Here is a 13,247-nt window from a genome sequence, read left to right on the forward strand (position 1 = left end):
GTGCCAAATAAATGGATTGTTCATTATGAATATATTACTTGGTGCTAACACCCTTAATTTATTTCATAAATTTATATGACTAAACGATATCTGATTCAAATAAGTTTTTTATAAGGATGACCCTCAAATAAAGATTAAAAAGTTACAGTTTCAATTATAAAATTTGTATAATAGTTAAGAAGTAGAATATGTCTCTTCTCCAAGAACAGAAGTAGTATCACAAATAAAGAAGCCCGAATGCACCAAAAATGAAGGGGGAAAATTTCTTGTGATTGTGTTGGGCCAGGGCTGAACTAATCCAATTAAAACTACACGTGTCCCGGCCCAAAGGATCAAGCTTATTCCCTCGCTGACTTCCGAGATGCTCAAGGAAAAAGGCCCCCCCCCCCCCGTCTGTTTACCGACCCAGAGACATGCATAAAATATCGCGCAGGTTGCGACGTTGTTTGAAATCTACTTAACCTCGTCATCTTTGTTTATTCAAGAGCTTAATTATAAACGATAATTAAGCTCGAATTAGTGATTAATCAATCTCACAAGTTGAAGTTGCGACCATGACATGTCTATGAGTAGGAGGGGAAATTCGACAAAAAAAAAAAAAAGAGTAGGAGGGAAAAACTTTCGTAATTAGCTGGTTAGGTAACTTTCACAACGTTTGTTGTTAATGTGAAAAATAAAGCTGAAGGAACATTCTCTTTTTGAAAGTGCGTAACAATTAAATTATCCAACTAGTTAGGTTGTCATATTCAAGTTTTAAAAAAAATTAGCCACTTGCCATACCACGCCCATGTGTCAATTGGTCATTTTTATTGTTTTGTTTTTTTAATTTTGGGAATCCTAATTAAATGCTCCTGATATTGTTCACTTTTAACATTAATGATATTTTTACCTTGAAAAGTCACTTATGGTACTATTCACTTACACCTTTATTGTGTCCTTTTGTCTTGAGTTTTATTTTTTTATTTTTAGTTTTCATCTTCTTTGAAAAGTAAATACCAAACAAGATTTCAGTTAAAACAAAAGTGAAAATTAAATGGTTGTCAAATAGTTGCTAGACCCACCTCTTGTCTTATTTATCCAACCACACCATAAAAAGTACAAAAAACCTAATCATCTTTTCCCATCCACTGTTATTCCTAAATATTCCTATGTTTGAAATTTAAAACAAAAATTGAAGAAGGAGAAAAAAGCACAATTCAACAACTACGTAGCGGCAGAACTCATTAGCCAACAACAACCAAACTCACCACCGCACCCCCCGTGGTTCTCCTCGCCATCAACCAAATTTTTTTCCTCCCATTTTCTTCTTCTCTTTCTCTCTTCCCATGATCCAAATATAAAGACCGTGAATATCAAGAACTATATTCAAACTTTTTGAGATTATTGCTAAGAATTGAAGCCCCTCACCATATATGTGACATCCCACATCGTCTAGGGGAGTAGATCTTGTAAGGCTTATATGTATATTCCTATCTCTACCTAGCACGAGGTCTTTTGAGAATTCACTGGCTTTGGAGTTCATAAGAACTATGAAGTTAAGCGAGTTCGTGCGAGAGCAATCCCACGATGGGTGACCCACTGGGACGTTCTCGTGTGAGTTCCCATAAACAAAACCGTGAGGGGGTGGTCGGGTCCCAAAGAAGACAATATCGTGCTACGGCAGAGTCGAGCCTGGGATGTGGTGGGGGTCTGGGGCGGGATGTGACAATTTGGTATCAGAGCCAATCCCAGGCTGGAAGTGTGTCGACGAGGACGTCGGGCCCCTAAGGGGGGGTGGATTGTGACATCCCACATCGCCCAGGGGAGTGGATCCTGTAAGCTTTATATGTATATTCCCATCTTTACCTAGCACGATGCCTTGTCGGAGCTCATTGGCTTCGGAGTTCATCGGAACTCCGAAGTTAAGTGAGTTCGTGCGAGAGCAGTCCGAGAATGGGTGACCCACTGGGAAGTTCTCGTGTGAGTTCCCAAAAACAAAACCGTGATGACGTGGTCGGGGCCCAAAACGGACAATATCATGCTACGGCGGAGTTGAGTCCTGGATATGGTGGGGGCTCGGGCCGAGATGTGACAATATCAGTTGCAAATCTTTCTCTATCAATAATAGAGAATTAGAGATAGATCTGATTTGGAAATACATGTTAAATATGTCGTTAGAATTTGTTCTTATGGTTTTTTATTAGGACTTAAAAGTCATTTTACAAAAAAAATTAAACATGTTTTTAAAATTTTCATAAAAAAAAAACAGGTGAGAAAATATGACATGTGAGTTGCTTGAGCAGCACTCTTCATTAATCTAGTTGTCTGGACTAATCCTGAAATTAAGATCAATAATCTAGCTATTAGAAAATTAGAAATAAACACCACGTGGTAAGCTCATGAGATTCTACAGTATCATTATTCCATCGTGGTAGCGAAATAGTTTTGCTTGTAGTCCTCAAATTACTGTTTTAATTACCTCAAGCTATTTATTTTATTAACAATTAAAAACCTGCAAGTCTTTCTAATTACTTGTTCACCTTAACTTACATAATTTCACCAAGTCAAAACACTAAAATAATCTCGATTGAGAAGAAAAATCAAACTACATACCTTCAGCTGTGTACATCAATATAACTTTACATATGTGACAAGTAGTTTCTCATCTTTGTCAGCCCCATTACTTTTTTATTTTTTTTAAAGAGAATAACCGGTGATTAAGTCATCATAATTTTTTTTTTGAATCAGAAAAACTCATAGAAACATTTTAGAATTTCCTTAATTATCATTGTGTGATTCTAGTACTAAAAATCAAATTCAAAACGAATAGTGTGAAATACGAATTTGAAATTTATCCCAACTGCTGAGCCATTTCGTGATGACTTTTTTTATCAGCTCCATTTTAAAGTTATATGTTTGTTTAGATTATTTGACAAATTGTTTAATCCAAAACAAGTAGCCAAACTAAAACGCAACGACTTTTTCTATGAACAAAACGAAAAAGGTTACGACTTTTTTGGAAACTAGCCAAATTATTCTTCGTTCGATTACATCCAGCTTAACATTTCTACAAATAAAACAAAATAAAATCGATGTTTTCATTTTCTGAATTGTATTATGTCAAGTTAAATAAGCGTTTATCTCATTAAGTGTTTTTTGTATGTATAATTTCCTTTTTTTGAGTCACAAGGAGGCTCAAAGTGACACACCCCGTCCCGAAGGAGGGCATGCTGGCCGTCACGTGAGAGTGACGTAACCATTTGCACAGTACGGAAGCTTTAATTATACAATTTATAAGTTGATACACCCGAAGGTGAGTCCTAATTTTTGTCCAATCTGTCAGAACACCGTCGAATTCCTCGTAGTCACCACACCTTTGTGATTCCTGAACCTGGAGGGGCGCAAAACCAAAATTGAGTGGGTCAGTAAAACAATTCTTTTCCAAGTCCAAACATTTCTCAAAACGTTGTAACCCCTCTCCGTAAAACCTGTATACTTTCCCAGAAATGTAAAATATAAATATACATATATATTCTCAAAACTTCATTTTTACTATCTCAACATTATCTCTTTATCAATCATGCCATGCCATGTCATCTCAACATTTCTCATATTAATTATGCCATGCCACATCATCTCAACAGTAATAAGGTATGAATGCATCAACATAATCATATCAGGTGCAAGAAAGTAATCAACCGTAGGCCCTCTAATAGCCCTATACGGTTGAACCTAGAGCTCAAAATCTATCATTATCACTCTACCGGAGTCACCTCTGTGACCCGTCCGGCCTTCTGCACACAAGTTACGCTCTAGTGCTTCTCATAAATCATCTGTGCACATAATCTAAGGTCACCCACCAGTCGGAATCTCACTAACACTCTCGCGACTGGTCTGTCGTACCCACTCCGCGTGGACTGTACGACTAGCATCTACTTGGATCCAAGGCGAGCGTGCGATGCGGTGAATACTATAAGCACTAAACCATGGTGCAGGATTTGAGCTCAATATATATCATCATCATCATAACAGTAATTAAATACTCATCTGTGCGTCCACCGCACCATTTCATACATATGCATCATAAATCAATTCTTACCTGTGCGTCCACCGCACCAATTCATACATATGCATCATAAATCAATTCTTACCTGTGCGTCCACCGCACCAATTCATACATATGCATCATATATTAATTCATGCATGGCATTTCAACTCACATTTCTATATACTTTTCATATCAATTCTATGCATGGTATTTCACTTCCCGTTTTTCCACATAACTCATATGCATTTCATTTTAAACATAATTTCATGCATTTTCAATTTCTGGGAAAACGTTAAGTATATATATATATATACGGAAAACAAAACTGCCCACTCACCTGGAGTTCGTCCAACAACTCCCTAGCACCACACATCAAGGCGTCATGACGATCGCCGCCTAGAATAGTAATCAAATCCAACCTCAGAATTCATATCGATAGAATACATAACTCATATAAAATATGTCACTACGTTGATCGATCCGGAAGATCTGCCACTCAGATTTTAAATCCATAACTTCCAGAGGTCCACAATATATCTCTAGGATAACATCCTAAAATTTCATTACCATCCAACGGTTGGATCTCCGTCAATTTCCAAAACTAAGTGACGGTTAACATTTTATATTATGGACTTACAATTCCAATTCCGGAAGATCCGTAACTCGGATTCCCAATCCGTAAGTTCCAATAATCCTCAAATATTACGTATTATAACGTATCAAAGTTTGGTGATGATCCAACGGTTGGATCATCAATTCACATTTTCACCTAAATGTGAAAACTATAAAACGTTATTTGAACACCTAACCAACAATCCTCAATAACTTTCTCATACGGTGTTCAATTTAGGTATATGAATATACCACAGTGATCTACTCGATGTCACGGACGTCGACATATTTTTAAAATAATTTTATTTTTATTTTTTATTTTTACTGTAGCACCTTCTTCTTCCTTGGGTCGCCGGACTGGTTTTTCCGGCGGCCGTTTTCTGGGCAGTTTTTCAAATTGCCATAACTTTGTCATTTCTCAACTAAATCAAGTGATTCAAAAACGAAAGTTGTAGCCCTTGAAGAGAAAAAGATAATGGTACCTTGAACAACACCTAGTTCGCCGTGGTTTGGCCGGAAACTGCCTCGAAAGCCTCGGAGGTCGCCGGAAACTGGGTATTTTTCAAATGAGTATAACTTCTTCAATACTCAACGAAATTGAGTGAAACAAAAAGGAAAGTTGTAGTACTTGACGAGACGAAGAGATTGATACCTACCTCGACTCCTAACTCGCCGGAGATTCGCCGGAAAACGCCTCGAAAGCTCCGGCCAAATTTTGAACTTGTCGATCTCCGTGTTCTTACGTCCAAAAACTTCCAACGAAGCACTCCGAGCTTCCTTGGGACCTCACTAAGCTCACTATGAGCTTGGATTGTCCTAAAAATCAACCAATTCAAAGCTCATGAACAGTACACTTTCATGGGGAGTTTAGAATCTAGGTTTTCCGAAGTAAAACTTACCTGAAATGGATACCAACGTGATCGTGAAGTCCTCAGGATTCCAATGGTGGTCTCAAACTTGACGTTGGTATAGATTTAGGGTGGTTTTGGTGGTGGTCCGTGTGAGTTCGAAGGAGAGGGAGAGAGAACTGAGAGTAATCGTGAGGGAGGAGAGAGAGAGAGTGTGAAGGACAGTATACGGGAAATGGGGAGGGAAATAAGGAATGGGGATCCCACGTGGTCCTTTTCCAATCCCCAACTCTAAACCACAAAATTTTAACCTAAAAATCTAAGTTCCATCCTTATTAAATTCCATTTTATTTTCAAAACTTAGGAACTTAGATAATTATCAACTTGAGCTTCACATACTTAGTATTTCTTAAGGGCAATTTCGTCCATTCACAGCCACGAATGTAATATTTTGGAACGGGCTGTGACAATCTCCCCTCCTTATAGAATTTCGTCCCCGAAATTCCAGCAACCAACTAAATCAACCATACTCCAACAATAGCTTCGGGTAAATCTCTCTCATCCGATTCTCTTTCTCCCACATACTTTTCTACTGAATGATTTCCTTCACAAAGCTTTTACTACTTACTCTGTCTTAATTCTCAGGACCTTCTTTTTCCAATCCAAAGTCGTCCTTGGTTCCTTATCAAGTCGAATCCAATTTAATTCTCAATAGTTACACCATAATCCCATGTGACAAATCTGCCACCTAGTGACAACGCATCAAACACAAAATACATTATGTGCCTTAGCCAATTCTGAAGGCATCACAAACTTGTATGCAACTTCGTCGATTCCTTTAATGATCAAAACGGACTGATGTGTTCAAGACTTATCTTGTCTCCCTTTCTGAATCTTACTATTTCTGTTCATGGTGAAATTTCCAAAAATATTAAACCATTTACCTTACACACTTGATTAGTGGCATATCCATCTGTTGATCTCTTTTGCCATTCCTGGTTACTTCAGGTTAACTTAATCACCTGAATACTTTGAGGAGACTCATCCATAGTCTCAGGGTCTACTAAAACTCTTTCTCGATCGAATCTTTCTCTACCCAGAAACATTCCATTCACAAGTCATCAAAAACCGACTCACGTGACACATTTCATGGTCCTTATGGCGTTACTTCGGAAACTGCACAACCAACATACTTAAGAAACTTAGCAGTTCCGTAATCCAATTCTCTTTTCCATAAAACAAATAAGTAGTGTTGCACTGTCTGGGAAAGGTTGTTACTCAACACTGGGGTAAATGTACTAACTTGTTACTTAACAAGTATAACTTCTTCTCGATCTTCCATTCTTAATTTTTCTTCCGTTGGTTTTCAATCCACAAGATGATACTCTTGGCAAACATGCCAGATATTAATCTTACTGTAGTCTTCTCACCAAGTGCTTCAGCTAGAACAAACTTTACGATCACCCTGATCGTACAATCATGTTCATTAAGCAATACAATTCACTTTCGCTACCTCATATCAAATTCCTTCCAAGTAATGGATATTGAAGACTTTTTTTGGATTCGAAAAAAAAAAATCTTGCATTCCCACTAAAATATAATGTCTCCATAACTTCACAGCAAGAATGGTAATCGTGACTTCCAAATCACCAGTAGGGTAATTCATCTTATGAGATTCCATTTATCGTGAAACGTATGCAATCACCCTAACATTTGCATTAGTACATATCCAAGAACATTTAATGTAACATCACCATATACCGATAATTATCGCTATCTTCTGGGAATATTAAAATACGTGCATGAGTGAGGAAATACTTCAGTTGTTGAATCCTTTGCTTACAATTCCTTCCCACTCATACATAACCTCTTTTCTCATCAGTCTCGTTAATGACAACGCAATGACTGAAAAATCTTTCACAACCATCCAAGATAGCCTGGTAAGCTAAGAAATTCCAAATCTCAATTACGACTCGTGGTTGTTCCAAATTTTAATTTCTGTTACCTTTTAAGGATTCACTTGAATACCTTAAGAATATATAACATATCCCAGAAATGCTGCTTGATTCATCCAACATTCGCATTTGCTAAACTTAGCATACAACCAACGTTCTCTCAATCTTTGCTTCATTGACTTAATACGTTTACATACTCTGCTCTGGCTCAGAATATGCCAGAATATCTTCAATGAAAATGATATCTATTTATCAAGGCATTATTGGAATACTTCATCCAATAACTCATAAAACAGCATGAGTATCCATATAGCATCACCAAACTTCATAAAGACTATAACGAGTCCAGAAAACCATCTTATGATCAATGTCACTTATAATATTCAATTGGTAGTAACCAGATCTCAATTCAATCTTTGAATCTTCGCAATTACTTTTGAGCTGGTTAAATAAACATCAGTACATCACCATGGATAACGGTTCTCAATCGTTACCCGACTCCATTGTCTATAATCAATGAACAGTCTCAAGATCCATTTTTCTTCCTCACCAACAAACTGGGGCTCCTCAAAAGTGTTGTACTAGGTTGAATAAAACTTTTATCAACCAATTCCCTCAACTGAATTTCCAATTCCCTTAACTCATCATGAACCAATCTCCAATATAAATTTATACCTGGCAACAAATCAATAGTGAACCTCATATCTCTGCCTGAAGGCAATCCAGGTATACTTTCAGGGAAGACATCAAGAAAAGTCTAACTCTTTCGACATTATTCACACTACTCCAAACAACATCATTTAGCACCACATGAGCTAAGTATTTTTGACAGCCTTTCGAAAACAATCTCTTTGCTCTCACAGCATAAATAATGGCTGAACTTAATCCACTTTGCATACTTACAAAAGTAATCTCTGGTCATCCAGATCGATGGAAAGTACTGGTTTCCCTTAACATTCCGTCTTGTCACAATTATAACCAACCAATCTAATGGAACAGAATTAACTGATACAATATATATTCTATTACTACTAAGCATTCCAAATAAGTACAATACTAACATAAAATAATCTACCGGTTTGCTTGCTTAACGAATCCACGAATGAGTTATTAATATTACGGTCTGCAGCCCGCAATACTGATAAATCATCGTTGTCTCGATAAGTAGGCAACCACTCACAAAGATATAACATTACTATTTTGTCACTCAATGCAAAATACATACACTCGTCTCAACTACATTTATTTACTACTCTCTAGGTAATAACATACATCATAAGAAATATATCAGCCGAAGTCAACTAGAATGACCAATACGGTTGATTCAACTCTTATCTCAATAATACGTCGGCCGGATCCACTCCGCGTGGTCGGCACGGCCGAGCCTATAACTCACCAATTTCTCATGTGTCAGTCAAATCCATTTCTCATGGTCCGTACGGCTGAACATATAACTCATCAAATATCTCTGTACTCACGGTCAATCCGACCAAACTACTAAATCCATAACTCTGCTGAATCGACACTATGATTTCATGGAAAATTGTTGAGTACAACTGATTCTAGGGACGATTCACAACTCTGTGTCCCTTCTGTTCACATAAACACATTCATTAATTTCACATTTCCCAAAGTGTTAATTTTTGTACCTGCAGCACAAGGTACATTTCCTTTACTCGAGACACCTTGTCTCAAATATCTGGGATTACCAGTATATCCATCACTTTTATTCTGACCAGCGACATTAAAACCTCAGCTGGAAAAATTAACTCTAGCTTCACTTCTTTCGAAGCTCTAAATCTTTCTATATCCTTGATATGACGAATCATTAACTTTATCGTCTTCTTTTAATTCCCATTCTTTTCTTATTCTTCTTTATTCTCGTTGCTCATGTTCTCAGAGTCCTCAAGATTCAACAACATCTAGCATACTCCTGATAAGAACTACAATGGATAGTGGTCACCCCAAATACCACTTCCCTTTTTGCCACCCAGCTTAAAACAACATAACACCTCCACCAAATTAACAACAATATCTGGATGGAACGAGGCAAGTCTGAAAACTTTCTATAATATCCCTCGATCATCACCTTCCTTGTCTCATATTTGTAAACTCTTGTTTACTACCATCGATAAATGCCGGAGGGATAAACTTTTCCTTTAAACAAGTCCTTAAACAATTTTAAATCAGCTGTTCCTCCGGTGACAACACATCATACTCCTGTTTCCACCAGGATACAAATTCATACCCAAAACCAGGTAGTCGTCTCGACCCCCTGTCAGAAGGAAATTTCCTTTGACTTGCATAATCTGAAACATCTTTTCCAATTGGTTAATCTGTCACTTTGTTCCCTCAGGTTCATCATTTCTCTTAAGTGATTCAAATTCAACTCATAACCCGTCTTAAAATGTCCATTTTTCTAATATACTGAATCACCATAAGAATAGTTTCCCCCAACCCGCTAAATCAGGGAGACTAAGTTCCTCTAACTACGTGGTTTGCTACGAGGCGGTGTAGTTCTGACAGAATTCACTAGAAACTTCTCAAGATGTCCAAGATTGCAACCATGCTCTGATACCAACTGACACACCCCGTCCCGAAGGAGGGCATGCTGGCCGTCACGTGAGAGTGACGTAACCATTTGCACAGTACGGAAGCTTTAATTATACAATTTATAAGTTGATACACCCGAAGGTGAGTCCTAATTTTTGTCCAATCTGTCAGAACACCGTCGAATTCCTCGTAGTCACCACACCTTTGTGATTCCTGAACCTGGAGGGGCGCAAAACCAAAATTGAGTGGGTCAGTAAAACAATTCTTTTCCAAGTCCAAACATTTCTCAAAACGTTGTAACCCCTCTCCGTAAAACCTGTATACTTTCCCAGAAATGTAAAATATAAATATACATATATATTCTCAAAACTTCATTTTTACTATCTCAACATTATCTCTTTATCAATCATGCCATGCCATGTCATCTCAACATTTCTCATATTAATTATGCCATGCCACATCATCTCAACAGTAATAAGGTATGAATGCATCAACATAATCATATCAGGTGCAAGAAAGTAATCAACCGTAGGCCCTCTAATAGCCCTATACGGTTGAACCTAGAGCTCAAAATCTATCATTATCACTCTACCGGAGTCACCTCTGTGACCCGTCCGGCCTTCTGCACACAAGTTACGCTCTAGTGCTTCTCATAAATCATCTGTGCACATAATCTAAGGTCACCCACCAGTCGGAATCTCACTAACACTCTCGCGACTGGTCTGTCGTACCCACTCCGCGTGGACTGTACGACTAGCATCTACTTGGATCCAAGGCGAGCGTGCGATGCGGTGAATACTATAAGCACTAAACCATGGTGCAGGATTTGAGCTCAATATATATCATCATCATCATAACAGTAATTAAATACTCATCTGTGCGTCCACCGCACCATTTCATACATATGCATCATAAATCAATTCTTACCTGTGCGTCCACCGCACCAATTCATACATATGCATCATAAATCAATTCTTACCTGTGCGTCCACCGCACCAATTCATACATATGCATCATATATTAATTCATGCATGGCATTTCAACTCACATTTCTATATACTTTTCATATCAATTCTATGCATGGTATTTCACTTCCCGTTTTTCCACATAACTCATATGCATTTCATTTTAAACATAATTTCATGCATTTTCAATTTCTGGGAAAACGTTAAGTATATATATATATATACGGAAAACAAAACTGCCCACTCACCTGGAGTTCGTCCAACAACTCCCTAGCACCACACATCAAGGCGTCATGACGATCGCCGCCTAGAATAGTAATCAAATCCAACCTCAGAATTCATATCGATAGAATACATAACTTATATAAAATATGTCACTACGTTGATCGATCCGGAAGATCTGCCACTCAGATTTTAAATCCATAACTTCCAGAGGTCCACAATATATCTCTAGGATAACATCCTAAAATTTCATTACCATCCAACGGTTGGATCTCCGTCAATTTCCAAAACTAAGTGACGGTTAACATTTTATATTATGGACTTACAATTCCAATTCCGGAAGATCCGTAACTCGGATTCCCAATCCGTAAGTTCCAATAATCCTCAAATATTACGTATTATAACGTATCAAAGTTTGGTGATGATCCAACGGTTGGATCATCAATTCACATTTTCACCTAAATGTGAAAACTATAAAACGTTATTTGAACACCTAACCAACAATCCTCAATAACTTTCTCATACGGTGTTCAATTTAGGTATATGAATATACCACAGTGATCTACTCGATGTCACGGACGTCGACATATTTTTAAAATAATTTTATTTTTATTTTTTATTTTTACTGTAGCACCTTCTTCTTCCTTGGGTCGCCGGACTGGTTTTTCCGGCGGCCGTTTTCTGGGCAGTTTTTCAAATTGCCATAACTTTGTCATTTCTCAACGAAATCAAGTGATTCAAAAACGAAAGTTGTAGCCCTTGAAGAGAAAAAGATAATGGTACCTTGAACAACACCTAGTTCGCCGTGGTTTGGCCGGAAACTGCCTCGAAAGCCTCGGAGGTCGCCGGAAACTGGGTATTTTTCAAATGAGTATAACTTCTTCAATACTCAACGAAATTGAGTGAAACAAAAAGGAAAGTTGTAGTACTTGACGAGACGAAGAGATTGATACCTACCTCGACTCCTAACTCGCCGGAGATTCGCCGGAAAACGCCTCGAAAGCTCCGGCCAAATTTTGAACTTGTCGATCTCCGTGTTCTTACGTCCAAAAACTTCCAACGAAGCACTCCGAGCTTCCTTGGGACCTCACTAAGCTCACTATGAGCTTGGATTGTCCTAAAAATCAACCAATTCAAAGCTCATGAACAGTACACTTTCATGGGGAGTTTAGAATCTAGGTTTTCCGAAGTAAAACTTACCTGAAATGGATACCAACGTGATCGTGAAGTCCTCAGGATTCCAATGGTGGTCTCAAACTTGACGTTGGTATAGATTTAGGGTGGTTTTGGTGGTGGTCCGTGTGAGTTCGAAGGAGAGGGAGAGAGAACTGAGAGTAATCGTGAGGGAGGAGAGAGAGAGAGTGTGAAGGACAGTATACGGGAAATGGGGAGGGAAATAAGGAATGGGGATCCCACGTGGTCCTTTTCCAATCCCCAACTCTAAACCACAAAATTTTAACCTAAAAATCTAAGTTCCATCCTTATTAAATTCCATTTTATTTTCAAAACTTAGGAACTTAGATAATTATCAACTTGAGCTTCACATACTTAGTATTTCTTAAGGGCAATTTCGTCCATTCACAGCCACGAATGTAATATTTTGGAACGGGCTGTGACACAAAGGCCGAGCAAAACGCTAAACAAAAAAAACAAAAAATTCATCAACTAAAATGATTTACACAAATAGCAGAATTCCTAGCAACCCTAATTGAATAGTTGGATGAGGAGGTTCATCAAACACAACACATCCAAAGTTCAACAATAAAACTTATTTGAAACTACTTTTAAAATATCTAAAAGGGTTTTTGGTGAAAATATCTTTATAATCAATTCTTAATAAAAATATGAGTGAATCTTGAAAAAACACTCCTAATACTTTAAAACCCAAAAATATTTTTAAAGCATTTTCATTTATTTTAAAAATATTTTCAAACGAAACCAGCCTCATCAAACCATCATCCACCAAATTTCTTTCTGTCTGACTCAGTTCACATTGATCAAACCAAGAGACACGTCAGATGACAAATAATGATGATCCAATTCCATTTTTATTGTTTGGTTTCAT

The 13,247-nt window shown here is 37.7% G+C and overlaps 2 long non-coding RNA genes across 8 annotated transcripts; both read right to left on the reverse strand.

The window, feature by feature from the left end:
* Nucleotides 1-3,180: 3,180 nt before the first annotated feature.
* On the reverse strand, nucleotides 3,181-12,784 carry LOC126604110 (uncharacterized). Of its 5 annotated transcripts, none has more exons than XR_007616489.1 (4): nucleotides 12,140-12,781; nucleotides 11,966-12,034; nucleotides 11,209-11,267; nucleotides 3,181-3,370 (listed from the first exon to the last, which is right to left on the reverse strand). It is a non-coding gene; the product is annotated as an uncharacterized LOC126604110 (long non-coding RNA). The 5 variants fall into 5 exon arrangements; XR_007616491.1 differs by lacking the exon at nucleotides 3,181-3,370 and adding an exon at nucleotides 10,772-10,922 and having other exon boundaries at nucleotides 10,975-11,267; nucleotides 12,140-12,784; XR_007616488.1 differs by lacking the exon at nucleotides 3,181-3,370 and having other exon boundaries at nucleotides 10,772-11,267; nucleotides 11,966-12,059; nucleotides 12,140-12,782.
* Nucleotides 3,928-7,018, reverse strand: LOC126604109 (uncharacterized). Of its 3 annotated transcripts, XR_007616485.1 has the most exons (4): nucleotides 5,296-7,018; nucleotides 5,122-5,190; nucleotides 4,131-4,423; nucleotides 3,928-4,078 (listed from the first exon to the last, which is right to left on the reverse strand). It is a non-coding gene; the product is annotated as an uncharacterized LOC126604109 (long non-coding RNA). The 3 variants fall into 3 exon arrangements; XR_007616483.1 differs by having other exon boundaries at nucleotides 3,928-4,423; XR_007616484.1 differs by having other exon boundaries at nucleotides 3,928-4,423; nucleotides 5,292-7,018.
* Nucleotides 12,785-13,247: the final 463 nt, after the last annotated feature.

This window comes from Malus sylvestris, chromosome 15, assembly GCF_916048215.2.
Source record: "Malus sylvestris chromosome 15, drMalSylv7.2, whole genome shotgun sequence".
Taxonomy (NCBI): domain Eukaryota; kingdom Viridiplantae; phylum Streptophyta; class Magnoliopsida; order Rosales; family Rosaceae; genus Malus; species Malus sylvestris.